Genomic DNA, 14,375 nt, shown 5'->3' on the forward strand with positions numbered 1-14,375 from the left:
TTTGATTTCGGTAGCCTTAAAAAAAAATTGTATTGCAAATTTTGAAGAAAAATTATAAACCTAGTTCTTCATTGTGTCCGTAACATACTCAAAAATCATGGTAACTGGAAAATATTTAGAAGCGGAAAAACATTTTCTCTTTTTGTATGGACGTGGTATACTTCCCTCTTAAATAAATATAATAATCAATTTCCGTTCAAGAAAAGGGCTCGAAATAGACATTAAATGTATTCACAATAAAACCGACTTATTCTATAAAAATTCGCCGAACATTTCCATATACATTGAAACGCCCTTTCCCTTTGATCCCTGCCCACAGCCGGAATTACCCCTAAGCACCCTCTCGACGTCCCGTATTGGCCTCATCAATTATTCCACCTCGTAGAGACGAGTACGGAATGAGGACAGTCGATCTCGATACAAAGTTTCAATTTTACAAGCTTTTATTTAACTTGCAAAGTATAAAATAAAAAATAATAAAATAAACTTTATTTAGTAACATAAATGTAACAACTTATACTTAGACAACAGTAATTTTAGGTATACATATATATGCAAGAAAAGATATACATTATTTTAATTTTTTTGCACTTCATAGGAGCAGGTAAGTGTCTTCTGTTCCCCGTATTAGTATAAAACTGTATCACGGTGGAACAGCATTCGCCGTTCTTTTAAGACGATTATGTATTTATATTCGGGTCAAATCTTGCAATCTGAATAATAAAAATCCGAAATTTCCAAAGTTGGGTGACAATGCAATATTTAAGTATATTTGTAACTAACAAAATATGGATTGTGTCGTCCGAAATAAATGATTTTTTTTTTTATTTTTTTTTTTTTATTTTTTTTTTTTAATATTATGGTAACATCGAGCTGATCTGATGATGGAGACAGCAGGTGGCCATAGGAACTCCGTAATAAAACAATGCAACCTAATTGTATTTATTTGGAATTTTTAGAATTGTCTCGATGAGTATTAATTGCCTGTTGAAGTACAATACAGTCAGCGATAAAATTGCTACTAAACTGTGGAATGAGCTGTCGCCTGCGGTATTACCGGACCGATACGACCTACAAACCTTCTTAGAAAAGAGCGTACTCCCATCTTAAAGGCCGGCAACGCACTTGCAACCCCTCTGGTATTGCAGGTGTACATGAGCGGCGGTAATCGCTTACTATCAGGTGATCCGTATGCTTGTTTGCCTCCTGTATCATAAAAAAAAACAGTATCAAATATGAAATTATTGACTAAAAAGCAATTTATAGTATAAACCCTCCGACCCCTCTGACGACCGGTTTGGCCTAGTAGGTAGTGACCCTGCCTACGAAGCTGATGGTCCCGGGTTCAAATCCTGGTAAGGGCATTTATTCGTGTGATGTGCATGGATATTTGTTCCTGAGTCATGGGTGTTTTCTATGTATTTAAGTATTTATAAATATTTATATATTATATATATCGTTGTCTAAGTACCCTCAACACAAGCCTTATTGAGCTTACTGTGGGACTTAGTCAATTTGTGTAATAATGTCCTATGATATTTATTTATTTAATTGCGTTACGGACTCTAAACTTCTACACCCGCAACTGTATCTGCGTAGAATTATGATTTTCTTGATTAAAACTGTTGACTTAAATTATATCTACACCAAATTTGATCTAAATCCGTGCAGTGATTTTAGCGGGATGGCATTTTTTAACAGAATTAAAAAAGGTTTCATGGTATCAATGAAAATGTTGGGCCTTTTTCTGAATTATAGTCCTTTTCTTTCAGATTAGAAATTTTATAACCTCAAAAGTAGTTGTTCTTAACTTTTTCCTTTAAAATTAAAACTGAGTAACTATCCTCTGGAGTTGCAGGCGTACATAGGCTACGGAGACTGCTTACCATCAGGCGGGCCGTATGCTTGTTTGCCACCGAAGTAGTATTAAAAAAAAAACTATGCACTGAATTATAGTGTCCTTTACATGTGATTGTACTGCAATATTGGATATCATAGGAAGAAAAAGTTAATTACCAGTACTTTTGAGGTTAGATTATTTCTAATCTTTAAAAAAAACGGGGTATAAGCTGATACGTGTCAGTGTCACAGGCACCCTTTAAAAAAAACTGCGGACTATATTTTTAACTGATCTCTGTATACATACATATGCTCCAACACAATATGCTTGATCTACATATGTTCCGTTTCCATAAATATTTGAAGTATTCTCGAGAATGCCTCAGTTCAAGATATTTATGGAAATATCCTGTTTATTTTTGAAACTGACAATTCGGAATGTTGAATATTTTAGGTGACATTGAGCAAAAGATATCGTTAAAATATTGTCAAACCTATTTCCAAACGAGTATATCCCTCAAATATTAAATATAAATATTATAGGACATTATTAAACAAATTGACTAAGTCCCACAGTAAGCTCAATAAGGCTTGTGTTGAGGGTACTTAGACAACGATAAAATCAATAAGTAAGTAATAAGTAACTGTTCTGTCTGTTAAGTAAGATTAATGTTAATTTATTTTTTACTTGCCATAAAAAAGTTTTAATTTATTTACGATATTTAATATACACCGTGTTTTTATTGAATTCCGTTAACTTCGGGGTATGGGTAAGTACTTCTAAGGAAACTAAATGGTATAGTTATTTTTTTTTTATGAAAAGTATTTAAAAGGCCAAACCTGTCGTCTATTTATAATAAAATTTTCGTTCGAAATTCAAAATCTCGAACGCATTTGTTCGCCGCCGACGGGGCGCCCGGACGCGCCCACAGAAAACCTACTTAAATCTGTCGCGTCGTCACTTGTTTTTACCCGAGATCCGAACATTTTTTGTTCGAAGATGGTTACACGGTATAAATTGGTGTACACGGGTATAATTATAAAGGGGTTAAAACAGAAATTCATGATCATTTTATCACGAGTTTATTTTGCAGTAGATATTTCACGCCGTGCTTATTACCGACGCCGAGTGTACTCGACACCATTTTACGAGATATAAGTAAGACCTCGGTAAATGGTAACTGGATTGAAAACCTTTATTTAACACAACCATCCGTATACAGATACAGGTTATTTCAATTAATAAAACATATTATTTGATGGACATTTAAATATAACATAGAAAATCGTGTATTGCAATGTCAGTTTTTGAGGAGATTCAATAAATACAAGGTTCTTTTGTTATCGCTGACCAAACTCTTGGGCCAATCAAAAATCGTGAAAAAAAAACAGCTGTTCGATAGAAAACATTACAAATACAAATGTCTTTATTTCCTAATAATATTCTTGTAATTCTTCTTCAGCGGGATGAGGTCATTTTTTTAAGCAGAATTAAAAAAGGTTTCATGGAATCAATAAAAATGTTGGTAGCCCAGCGGTAAGAGCGTGCGACTTGCAATCTGGAGGTCGCCGGTTCATATCAATCGTAACTACCAATCGTGGGATCGTACCAATGAGTTTTTCGGAACTTATGTACGAAATATGATATGATATTTACCAGTCACTTTTCTGTAAAGGAAAACATCGTGAGGAAACCGGACTAAATCCAACAAGGCCTAGTTTACCTTCTGGGTTGGAAGGTCAGATCTAAGGTCTTAAATCACAAGGTTCTTAACTGTATAGTAATAAAATTAATCGTGTATCCCAATAAGGACCGTACTTTACCTACGTCATTACTTATGCTTCGAACTGAAATTACAGTTAGTTTGAAACAGCGGGTATCGCTGCCAACTCCGTAACCGCCTAATTACCTCATTTCCTCGCTTTCCTCGTTGAACACTAAACTTGTACAGTCAGAGTAGATTTATGTAAAGTAGTCTAGCATGCGTAGAGTTGAGCCATTTAAAATTAAATAAGTTTTTGGCAAAAAATTCAATTTTGGTAGGCACAAGCTTTTAGCGCTGACTTTACTTTTCTTTCCATATTTCGTTGTTTTATCACAAAGTTCCCATAGCTCCCATCACCTTAATCAGATCAGCTCCAAGTCATCATAATGTTGGCTCCATATAATCATACCATTGCATTTTCATCTGATTTACATATGTACGCAAAATTTCAGCTCAATCAGAAATCGGGAAGTGGGTCAAATTTAGCTTCCAAAATTAGACCCAGACTAACAAAAGTAAAATGAAAGCTTGTAAAAAGACAATTTTTTTTTATGGTAGAGGAGGCAAACGATTACCGCCGCCCAAAGACACCTGCAACACCAATTTAAATGTAAACATTTCAATATTCACGACTTAGATGGTTGGCAGTCCTCATTTGTGCGTTTCTCTAGAAACATCCTGCCTCGCAGTTCTAAACTGTAGTCTGTGTCTGTAGGCTCTGGTATTTCTGGACCGGTACGACCTTGAAATCTTCAAGAAAATTGCGTACTTCCATCTTAAAGGTCGGCAATCACTTGCAACCTCTCTGGTGTTGCAGGTGTCCATAGGCGATGGTAATCGGTTCGTCTGTTCGTTTGCCCCCTGTGTCAAAAAACAAAGCAATAAGGTATTTTCTATAATTAGACCCTTATCCGTATAAAACTCTACCCAAAATACATTTTCTGTGATAATATTACTTAAGCTTACGGTTTGCACGACGGATCTGAAATGTATGGGAAGATCCGTGGATCCGGATCCAGATCCGGATATTTTCATACACTAATCCGGATTGCATTGCAGCTCCTAATACTTAAGTTATTAACTATTGTCCATAAATCGGACAAATTTTGATTTAAAATCCAAATATGCGTGACCAATTTTGTGTATGACCCAAATTTCCCAAGATAGACTACTCGTTGTCTACACTACGCAAAGTGCACATTACGCGAAACTTCCCATAACTAATACTTACACGTTCTGAACGGCGAGTCTATGCAAATCCTTACCAATCGTCCCAGGCCGGCGAATGGCCAAGTGCATGTCAGACATGCATAAACTTGTACAGTACAGTATCATTAAGCTCAAAGTTCTTTTAAAGTCTATGAATAAATGGAAATTACATACTTTTTGCAATGTCCAAGTAAAGTCCTGAATAAGCTTTACTTGATTGGTATTAGAGGGGATCTCTTAAGATGGTTTAAGTCGTACATAAAAAATCGGTGCCAGTCGGTGGTGATTAATAATTATATGTCGAGCTGGGTATCTATCCCAAGTGGAGTCCCCCAAGGGTCTTTATTGGGCCCACTTCTATTTAACATCTTTGTTAATGACATAAGTAGCTGCTTCCAGTTCTCTAAGTTGCTCAGCTTTGCTGATGACATGAAAATTTTTGCTAAAATTAGCTCACCGGCTGATGCATGTGCACTACAATCTGATCTAAGAAGGCTGGATGCCTATTGTATTATAAACAAATTAGATTTGAACCCCACTAAATGTTTTACAGTAACCTTCTCTCGTAAATTAAATAACATTTGTACCCCATATTCACTAAAAAGTAACATTCTTCAGCAAGTTGGAAGCATGAGCGATTTAGGTATTATTCATGACTCCAAACTTATTTTTAGTGAACACATTGATAATATAGTAGGTAAAGCTTCCAGGTCACTTGGTTTTATAATGCGTAGTTCAGTTTGTTTTACCCATCCTAAAACTCTGAAAATCTTGTATTGCGCTTACGTGAGAAGCAAACTAGAATACGCATCTCAAATATGGAATCCTCAGTATCAAATTTATGTTGATAGGGTTGAGAGATTACAGTCAAAATTTATAAAATTCCTTTGTTATAAAATGCGAGTCAACTATAGTTCTATCGACTATCTCAAGCTGTGTAAGAAACATCATTTGATGCCACTTGTTAAGCGCCGTGAAATTGCAGATATAGTGTACTTAGTCAATATTATTAAAGGTAATGTAGATTGTCCAAATTTGCTTAATAAGATCTCTTTTAATATTCCGTCAAGGAGGCTAAGGCATTTTCGTCCCATTAGTAATTACCAAGCTACTACTAGGTATAGGAAAAACAGTTTCATATGCAGGGCAGGCATGAGTTTAAATAAAGTTTCTATAAATTGTGATATCGACATATATAATGATAGCATAGCAGTAATAAAAAATAAATTAATTAGACACTTCATGGGTGACAATAATTCTGGCGCAGGACAAGGCTCGGTGCATTGTTGAATATGTACTTGTTATGGACCAAGTGATAAATTGGGCATTTTTCATAATGCCCGGGCATTATGAAAAATGCCCAATTTGAAATGGCAATGTGATAATAAATATGCAAATAATTAAATTGCCCGGGCATTATACATACTGCCTCTCACCTATTGGGCAAAGTAATAAAAAAACATTTTTCAATACTATTATTTTTAATTTTAACATTAAAGTGAATGTAAAATTCCTTCGTTTCCTAAGATGCATATATTTATGATTATACATCATCTGCCTGCGTCATTTCCCATCATCTGGGGTCGGCTCTCCTTGTGTGTTTTCTCCATTCTGGGCGATATCTGGGTTCATATTTGCTTGTTTCAGGTCTTTTTGGACCGTCGTTAGCCAAGTGGCGGAGGGCTTTCCGCGCCCATGCTTCGTCGATGGTATGTCTAGGGCTACTCGCACCATGTGGTCTTCAGGACGCCTGAGGATGTGTCCATACCAGCGCAAACGTTTTCTTGGACTTTTTCAACAATGGGGGCGATTTTGAAGCTACCTCTGATATATTCGTTCCTGATTTTGTCGAGCCTGGTGACGCCCGCTGACCAGCGTAACATGCGCATCTCAGTGGTGTCGTGATTGCGTGCAGATTTTCATGCCTCCCGAAAAACGTCTCTTGGGGCATTCTTCTACAATGTGCGTAGTTGTTTGGTCTGGCGCGCTACATTACAGTTTGGTGAGGGTTTGTAACCCCATTTGTGGAGGTTGTGATTACAGCAGCTGTCGTCGGACCTTATTCTGTTCACTGTAACTCAGATCTTTCGTGGCTCGTCTAGACCGGGTGGTTATTTTGTTGTTTGATCTCGATACTAATACGCGCATGTAATACCTCTGGTGTTACCGGCGTCCATAGGCTACGGTGACTGCTTACCATCAGGCGGGCCGTATGCTTGTTTGCCACCGTCGTGGTATAAAAAAACTGTTGGAAAACTGAGTTTGTGTGCAGTACGAGTTCCAGTTTTCCATCCATTCCAGGTTAACGTCGAAGAGATTTGAGCCGTACGTTAGGAAAGCTACCCAGTGTTTTTTTTTGATTTTTTTTTTATGTAGCTAACCAGAGTCCTCTCCTCTTACATGGTTGAGAGGATGAACCTGAAGAAGCATGTCGTCGCAGTATTCCTCGACACAGAGAAGGCGTTCGACAAGGTCAGGCATGAGGGCCTGCAAGCCAAAGCTGTCAACGTCATCGGCCCCACGTCGAGTCATACACGTTGCCAACTCCTTCCTCACCAACCGACGCTTTCAAGTGGCAGTGACCTCGCGGGAGTCTCACAAGAAAGCTATCTATCGCCATCTTGTTATGCTTCGTATACCGTAGAGATAGAGATATAGGGGCAGCACATGAAAAAATACCTAGGGGTCACACAGGGGCATCACAACGGAGCAACACACGGAGTAGTTAGGGAGACGGGCTATAACTGCGCCTACCCTGCTTCGTCTACTGCTCCGCAGCAGCCATCCCCCATACGCACAAAGCTGGGGATCTATAAGACTTACTTGCCAGGACTCTCCTGCTAGGAGCCAAAAAGGGCCAGAAATGGCCACCTTAAACCCCCCAGAAAGGGAAGTAAAAAAATGAAGTTCGTTTTTACTATAATTCGAAACTGAATTACAAAAATAAGATCCGTCCGCGTCCATTCGTATTCGGTTTTAGTTCAGTCCAAAACTAAATAAAAACAGTGAGCGTTTTACAGTAAACAGTGAATCATTTGACGTCGGCACGTTGCTATAACGGACTCTGGTTGGTCAACGCGTGTCACGCGTTTATTTTCCTCCTCGCACCTCATCTAACGTATCTTTATTATCAAATTGCACAACGACCACGTAGCAATATTCATAATGACCAGACAATGTGATAAATAATGAAGTTCAGATAATAATTTATCACTTGGCCCGATATAGCTTGCCATTATTCATAATGCCCGGGCATTATATATAATGCCCACATTAATCACTTGGTCCATGACATACTCACAGGATTTAACTACTTTTTCTTTTTTTAATTTATTTTTTGTAAAAATGAATCAGATATATATATAGATCTGTTCTTATGTTGTAGGAACTTGTATGTGTAAATTAAGATGGGCAATAACTTTTTATAATTTATTGTATTTTTATAAGTGAGAACCTGTAATTGGCTCTGTAATTCTATTGGAAGTTCTAGATATATATAGCGCTGTTGGTTTTCCATATACTAAAATAAAATAAAAATAAAATAAAATAAAAATAAGCGTTGGCGTTTGACATTCTTCAAATAAGCTTATCTGGTAGATAAGCTAAGTTTTGCAGGAAGTTTTATCTGTCAGTTAATTTATTTGTTAATGAGCTATCCACTACTTAGACACTGTGAAAAAGGCCCTAAGACACTAGAGAAGTACGAAACAGCCACGTCCTAAGAATATCAGGTGATTTTTCTCTCTACCAGCTCAAGCTGTATAATTCACCTGATCATCATTATCATATATTTTATTGGTAATAATAAAAATAATAATATATTACTTAGTAAAGAAAAACGACAAAGCATCGAATAATCATCAGACAGGCTCAAACCAAGCTCTCGTTTAAGCGCATGTTACGCAAGCACTTTTTCGACAAGCTCTCTGGTTAATTGTCCTTCGTAGTCATAGTATTTTTGCACTGGGTACATAAATTAATATATATGTATGTATATTTAATAATAGTATATGTATGTAAGTTTATAACCGTTAGTATATATTATTTATCGCTATTTTGCTTGTTTTAAGTTACTTATTCTGTTTTTTTTTTGTTTAATGCCTGCACGTACTACTGTTTCTGTTTAGCCTGATGGTTGGTTGGTAGAGAATGCCTATATAATATAATATATATATTAATAATGCTATATTTCTTATTTTAAGTTACTTATTCTGTTGTTTTTAGATTCTGCTGTCCGTCCGTCCGTTTGTCCGTCTGTCAACAGGCTATATCTCATGAACCGTGATAGCTAGACAGTTGAAATTTTCACAGATGATGTATTTCTGTTGCCGCTATAACAACAAATACTAAAAAGTACGGAACCCTCGGTGGGCGAGTCCAACTCGCACTTGTCCGGTTTTTTTGTTTAATGCCTGCTACTACTGTTTCTGTTTAGCCCAATGGTTGACTGGTAGAGAATGCCTTTAGGCATTTTTTATTTATTTATTTAGGAAACAAACAGGACGTCACATATTAATATATATAAGCTTAAGTGATAACAAACAGACCTTTAGTTCCATTGAAAATAAAAGAATACATAGTAAATTACAGATCGAAACAGGGAAGGCGTTAGGCATCTTCTCGTCTGTCACGCGTACAGGGACTTCAAAACATCGCCATTATGTTCGCCATTTGTACTTTATTTGTCATACTGTGCAGTAAAGTTTAAATGAATACATAAATATAAATCATGCATAGTGTAATCGACAAGATTATTCCAATATTTAAATAACAGTGAAACAAAGAGAATGCATTTCGGTCAGCCGTGTCGCTCCCATAATAAAACAGATTTATGCAAAACGCCACAAAAAGCGGCGTTTGGAAGTCAAATTTTGACATAGTTTTTAAATCCGCGGGAATTCATCATATTTGAATATCTGGAGGGCCAATTAGCGTTCGCTTTAATGAACATGGTGGAATCAACGAGAAATACGTGCAGTGAAACCTGGGTAAATGGGTTTTTATTATCTTTTTTCATCATGGTTTTTTTTACAATATGGATATTAAAAAAACCGGCCAAGAGCATGTCGGGCCACGCTCAGTGTAGGGTTCCGTAGTTACTCTTCCGTCACAATAAGCTAAACTGGAGCTTAAAGTATAGTAAATTGTTAACCAAGGGATGAAACGGTACCTTTCACCTGAGTTAAACAAATAGGCAAATTTGCATAATCAGTACCTAATTAAAATAAGTCTTTTTACTATGAAGGGAAAACTTTTTGCGATAACTCAAAAACAGCTAAACTGATCATATCCGCTATAGTTTTCATTTAATGTCTTTCTTAAGCTCTTCTTCCACGATTTTTTTCATATTTTTTGGACCTATGGTTCAAAAGTTAGAGGGGGGGGGACACATTTTTTTTTTCTTTCGGAGCGATTATCTCCGAATATATTCACTTTATCAAAAAATGTTTCTTGTAAACCCCTATTAGTTTTGAAAGACCTTTCCAATGATACCCCACACTCTAGGGTTGAAGCGAAAAAAAAATTTCACCCCCACTTTACGTCCCCTACACGTACCCTAAAAAAAAAAATTTTTTAGATTTTATTGTACGACTTTCTCGGCTTTATTGATTTATATATCCATGCCAAATTTCAGCTTTCTAGCACTAACGACCACGGAGCAAAGCCTCGGACAGACAGACAGACAGACAGACAGACAGACAGACAGACAGACAGACAGACAGACAGACAGACAGACATGGCGAAACTATAAGGGTTCCGTTTTATGCCATTTGGCTACGGAACCCTAAAAAAGATAAACAAAAAGCTTATAAGCATACGGATTTCACGGGTCTATAGCTCAGCGGGTGTCGTTTAAGATCTATACTCTGTATATTTAGGTATTTAAAAAAAAGTTAACAAAATCTACCCTCAAATGGCTTCTTAAGCCAGTTGAGGGTAGATGAAAACATTACACGATCAAATAATGTAGGTTAAAGTCAGGTCGTTCAGTGACAAATCCAGACGGTTTTGTATTTGGTTGGTTAACCAATAAATGTTATAATACCCGAAAATGTACATTTGCCATTTGTACATTTTTCTTTATGTGTGCAATAAAGTTTAAATAAATAAATAATAAATAAAATGTACAAATTGTTTGTTTACTTTTATTTAAATACCTAACGATACAGAGTATAGAGCAGAGCCCAACTGTGGAAGTACCTCCACCTTACAGAAAACCGCAGCCAAATAACACTAGACTCTACTCATAGTGTTGTGTTCCTGCCAGTGAGTATGGTTGCCAGAGCTCAACGAGGGTGCGGAATGTTAGGGCCGGCAAAGCGCATGTAACTCCTCTGGAATTGCAGGCGTATATATGCTACGGATACTTCTTACCATCAAGCGGGCCGTATACTTGTTTGCCACCGACGTAGTTCTAAAAAAAATCCCGGTCTTTTGATAGACTTGCGTGAGGAATTAGATCCAACACGTAGAGGCCCTTTGAAGAGTTTTAATGTCATGTAGAACGCCTACTGGAACCCGTTCACAGGCGCAACAATAGACACCCATGAACCGGTCGCAGCAGGCATTGAGACTATTATAGAATAAACGGGCAAGAGCATGTCGGGCCACGCTCAGTGTAGGGTTCCATAGTTACTCTTCCGTCACAATAAGCTAAACTGGAGCTTACAGTATAGTAAATTGTTAACCAAGGGATGAAACGGTACCTTTCACGCGAGTTAAACAAATAGGCAAATTTGCATAATCAGTACCTAATTAAAGTAAGTCTTTTTACTATGAAGGGGAAACTTTTTGCGATAACTCAAAAACAGCTAAACTGATCATGTCCGCTATAGTTTTCATTTAATGTTTTTCTTAAGCTCTACTTCCACGATTTTTTTTCATATTTTTTGGACCTATGGTTCAAAAGTTAGAGGGGGGGGGACACATTTATTTTTTCTTTCGGAGCGATTATCTCCGAACATATTCACTTTATCAAAAAATGTTTGTTGAAGACCCCTATTAGTTTTGAAAGACCTTTCCAACGATACCCCACACTTTAGGGTTGAAGCGAAAAAAAAAAATCACCCCCACTTTACGTGTAGGGGAGGTACCCTAAAAAAAAAAAATTTTTAGATTTTATTGTACGACTTTGTCGGCTTTATTGATTTATATATCCATGCCAAATTTCAGCTTTCTAGCACTAACGACCAAGGAGCAAAGCCTCGGACAGACAGACAGACAGACAGACAGACGGACATGGCGAAACTATAAGGGTTCCTAGTTGACTACGGAACCCTAAAAAGTGAACAGTGTAACGGTCTATGGATTGAAGTTTGGGAGGACAATGAGACTGGGTTATTGCAAAGACGTCCGTACACCTGCCATAACAATTTTTTCACTAGTTATCGAGGCAGGCGGTGACTTGTCGTCCACTAGATGGGTCCCTGTCTGTCTGGTCTGGGCTAGACGTCCCTGAAACTGGGTTTTGTTTGACGAAACGTCACTTTTGACACTGATATCCGATTCATATCGTATCTGGACCTAATATTTGACGTGTCTTAAAATTCGAATCGGACCGTAAGCTATTTTCATAACTCAACCGAAAATTACAGTAATTTTTTTCGGGGCAAGTTTTGAGTCTGTATTTGTTCCACGCAGAATCTTTCTCTCTTAATTTAAGAGCAAAGCTCTTGTCGGTGGAGTAGACGCCAGTTTTCGCGGTCCTCGGCCAAATATCTTAGATCCCTGTAAGATACGACATTTGCTTTTCCTTTTAGTTGCTGCGTGTAACTTGCTCGTGGATTTTTTATTTTTATACCACGACGGTGGCAAACAAGCATACGGCCCGCCTGATGGTAAGCAGTCACCGTAGCCTATGGACGCCTGCAACACCAGAGGCATTACATGCGCGTTGCCGACCCTTTAAAAACCTGTACACTCCTTTTTTGAAGAACCCCATACTGTAGCCCCTCGGGAAAACCTCGGCAGGAAGCTCATTCCACAGCCGAAGCGTTCGCGGGAGGAAGCGTTCGCGGGAGGAGGTGGTTTTCCTCTTCCTCTTCTAGCTTCGATCTTGCCTTGCAAAATAGTTTTAAAGAAAGTGTCGTGTGATTTATCATTTTGCCTCGTCTATTCTCTATGGTCCTTAGTAGGTTTCTCCTCTCTCCAACAATTCGCAGCACTTCCTCGTTCGTTTTTTTCTCATTCCAACTTATTCTCTCCATTCTTCTCCCCAACCACATCTTAAAGGCCTCTAATCATTTCCTATCTTTCTGTCTCATTGTCCACGTCTCACACCTATACAAAGCGATGCTCCAGGGTGGCTACCGGGAAAATCGAAATTCGTCAATTGCGGGCATTTTTCTCTGTCACTCTAATTACGTCTCTACGAGAGTAAAAGAGAAAGATCCCCGCAATTTGCGAATTTCGGTTTTCGCGGTAGGCCCCCAGATGTATATCCTAAATAGGCGTTTTTTGTATTCTTAGAGATCTTAGTCTTTAGCAAATGTTTTTTGGCGTTGAAACCTGTTTCCACGCCAAAAAACACACAGAATAAACCTGTCAAATTTTATCTATATTTAACGTATAATAATTCAACACACAATAGAACTCAGGCCAGCTTTGGTGAAAACATTATTTGACAGCTTCTTTTAACGTATTTCTTATTTTACTTTAGACTTTAGGTAATAGGGTGGTTTCCAATTTTTTGAAACGCTTGTAGCACGTTCTATATTAACTAAAAGTTACCCTAAAATTCAACTTTTATACTAAAAACGGCTTTAAATATGTTAAATTAACAAAATATATTTTGAAAGATGCTTTCGCGCCCAAAACGCTCTTTGAAAATTGTGTGACGTCACAGTTTACGGTTTGACACATAACTACATACATACGTAAAAGTTACGAACTGTCAACTGACATTTGTCATTTGTTGTTTATCGCCTAACTGTCAACAGTGTCAATCCGAGAGTTGTGACGTCATCAGAATCTTCAATGACGTTTCGAGTTTGGTCACGTGACGTGTGCCAAAAGATATTTTAAATTCAATATTTACAAAAATATGGTCATTACAGGTTCTCTAAAAGTAATTTAACATGTTCTTATTATCCAAAAGAATTTATTGGGATACAATTCCATAAGAAAGCGCTGGTGGCGTAGCGGTAAGAGCGTGCGACTTGCAAACCGGAGATCTCGGGTTCAAACCCGGCTCGTACCAATGAGTTTTTCGGAACTTATGTACGAAATATCATTTGATATTTACCAGTCGCTTTTCGGTGAAGGAAAACATCGTGAGGAAACCCGACTAATCCCAATAAGGCCTAGTTACCCTCTGGGTTGGAAGGTCAGATGGCAGTCGCTTTCGTAAAAACTAGTGCCTACGCCAATTCTCGGGATTAGTTGCCAAGCGGACCCCAGGCTCCCATAAACCGTAGCAAAATGCTGGGACAAACGCGAGGAGGAAGACTACCGCTATGACATCTCCAATGAAAGTAAGCCCTAAATGGCTCAACAATTAAAGTCCGTGACTGTACATAATTCTACTACGTATTTAGCTAACATATGGTTTGTTGGTTGCAG

The 14,375-nt window shown here is 37.7% G+C and overlaps 1 protein-coding gene across 4 annotated transcripts in view; it reads left to right on the plus strand.

Moving 5' to 3' along the window:
• LOC133530268 (KH domain-containing, RNA-binding, signal transduction-associated protein 3-like) overlaps positions 1-14,375 on the plus strand; it is a 404,777-nt gene that overhangs the window by 327,514 nt on the left and 62,888 nt on the right. The gene's annotated exons all lie outside the window — the stretch shown is intronic.

The sequence above is a fragment of the Cydia pomonella genome, chromosome 22 (genome assembly GCF_033807575.1).
Source record: "Cydia pomonella isolate Wapato2018A chromosome 22, ilCydPomo1, whole genome shotgun sequence".
Lineage (NCBI taxonomy): Eukaryota > Metazoa > Arthropoda > Insecta > Lepidoptera > Tortricidae > Cydia > Cydia pomonella.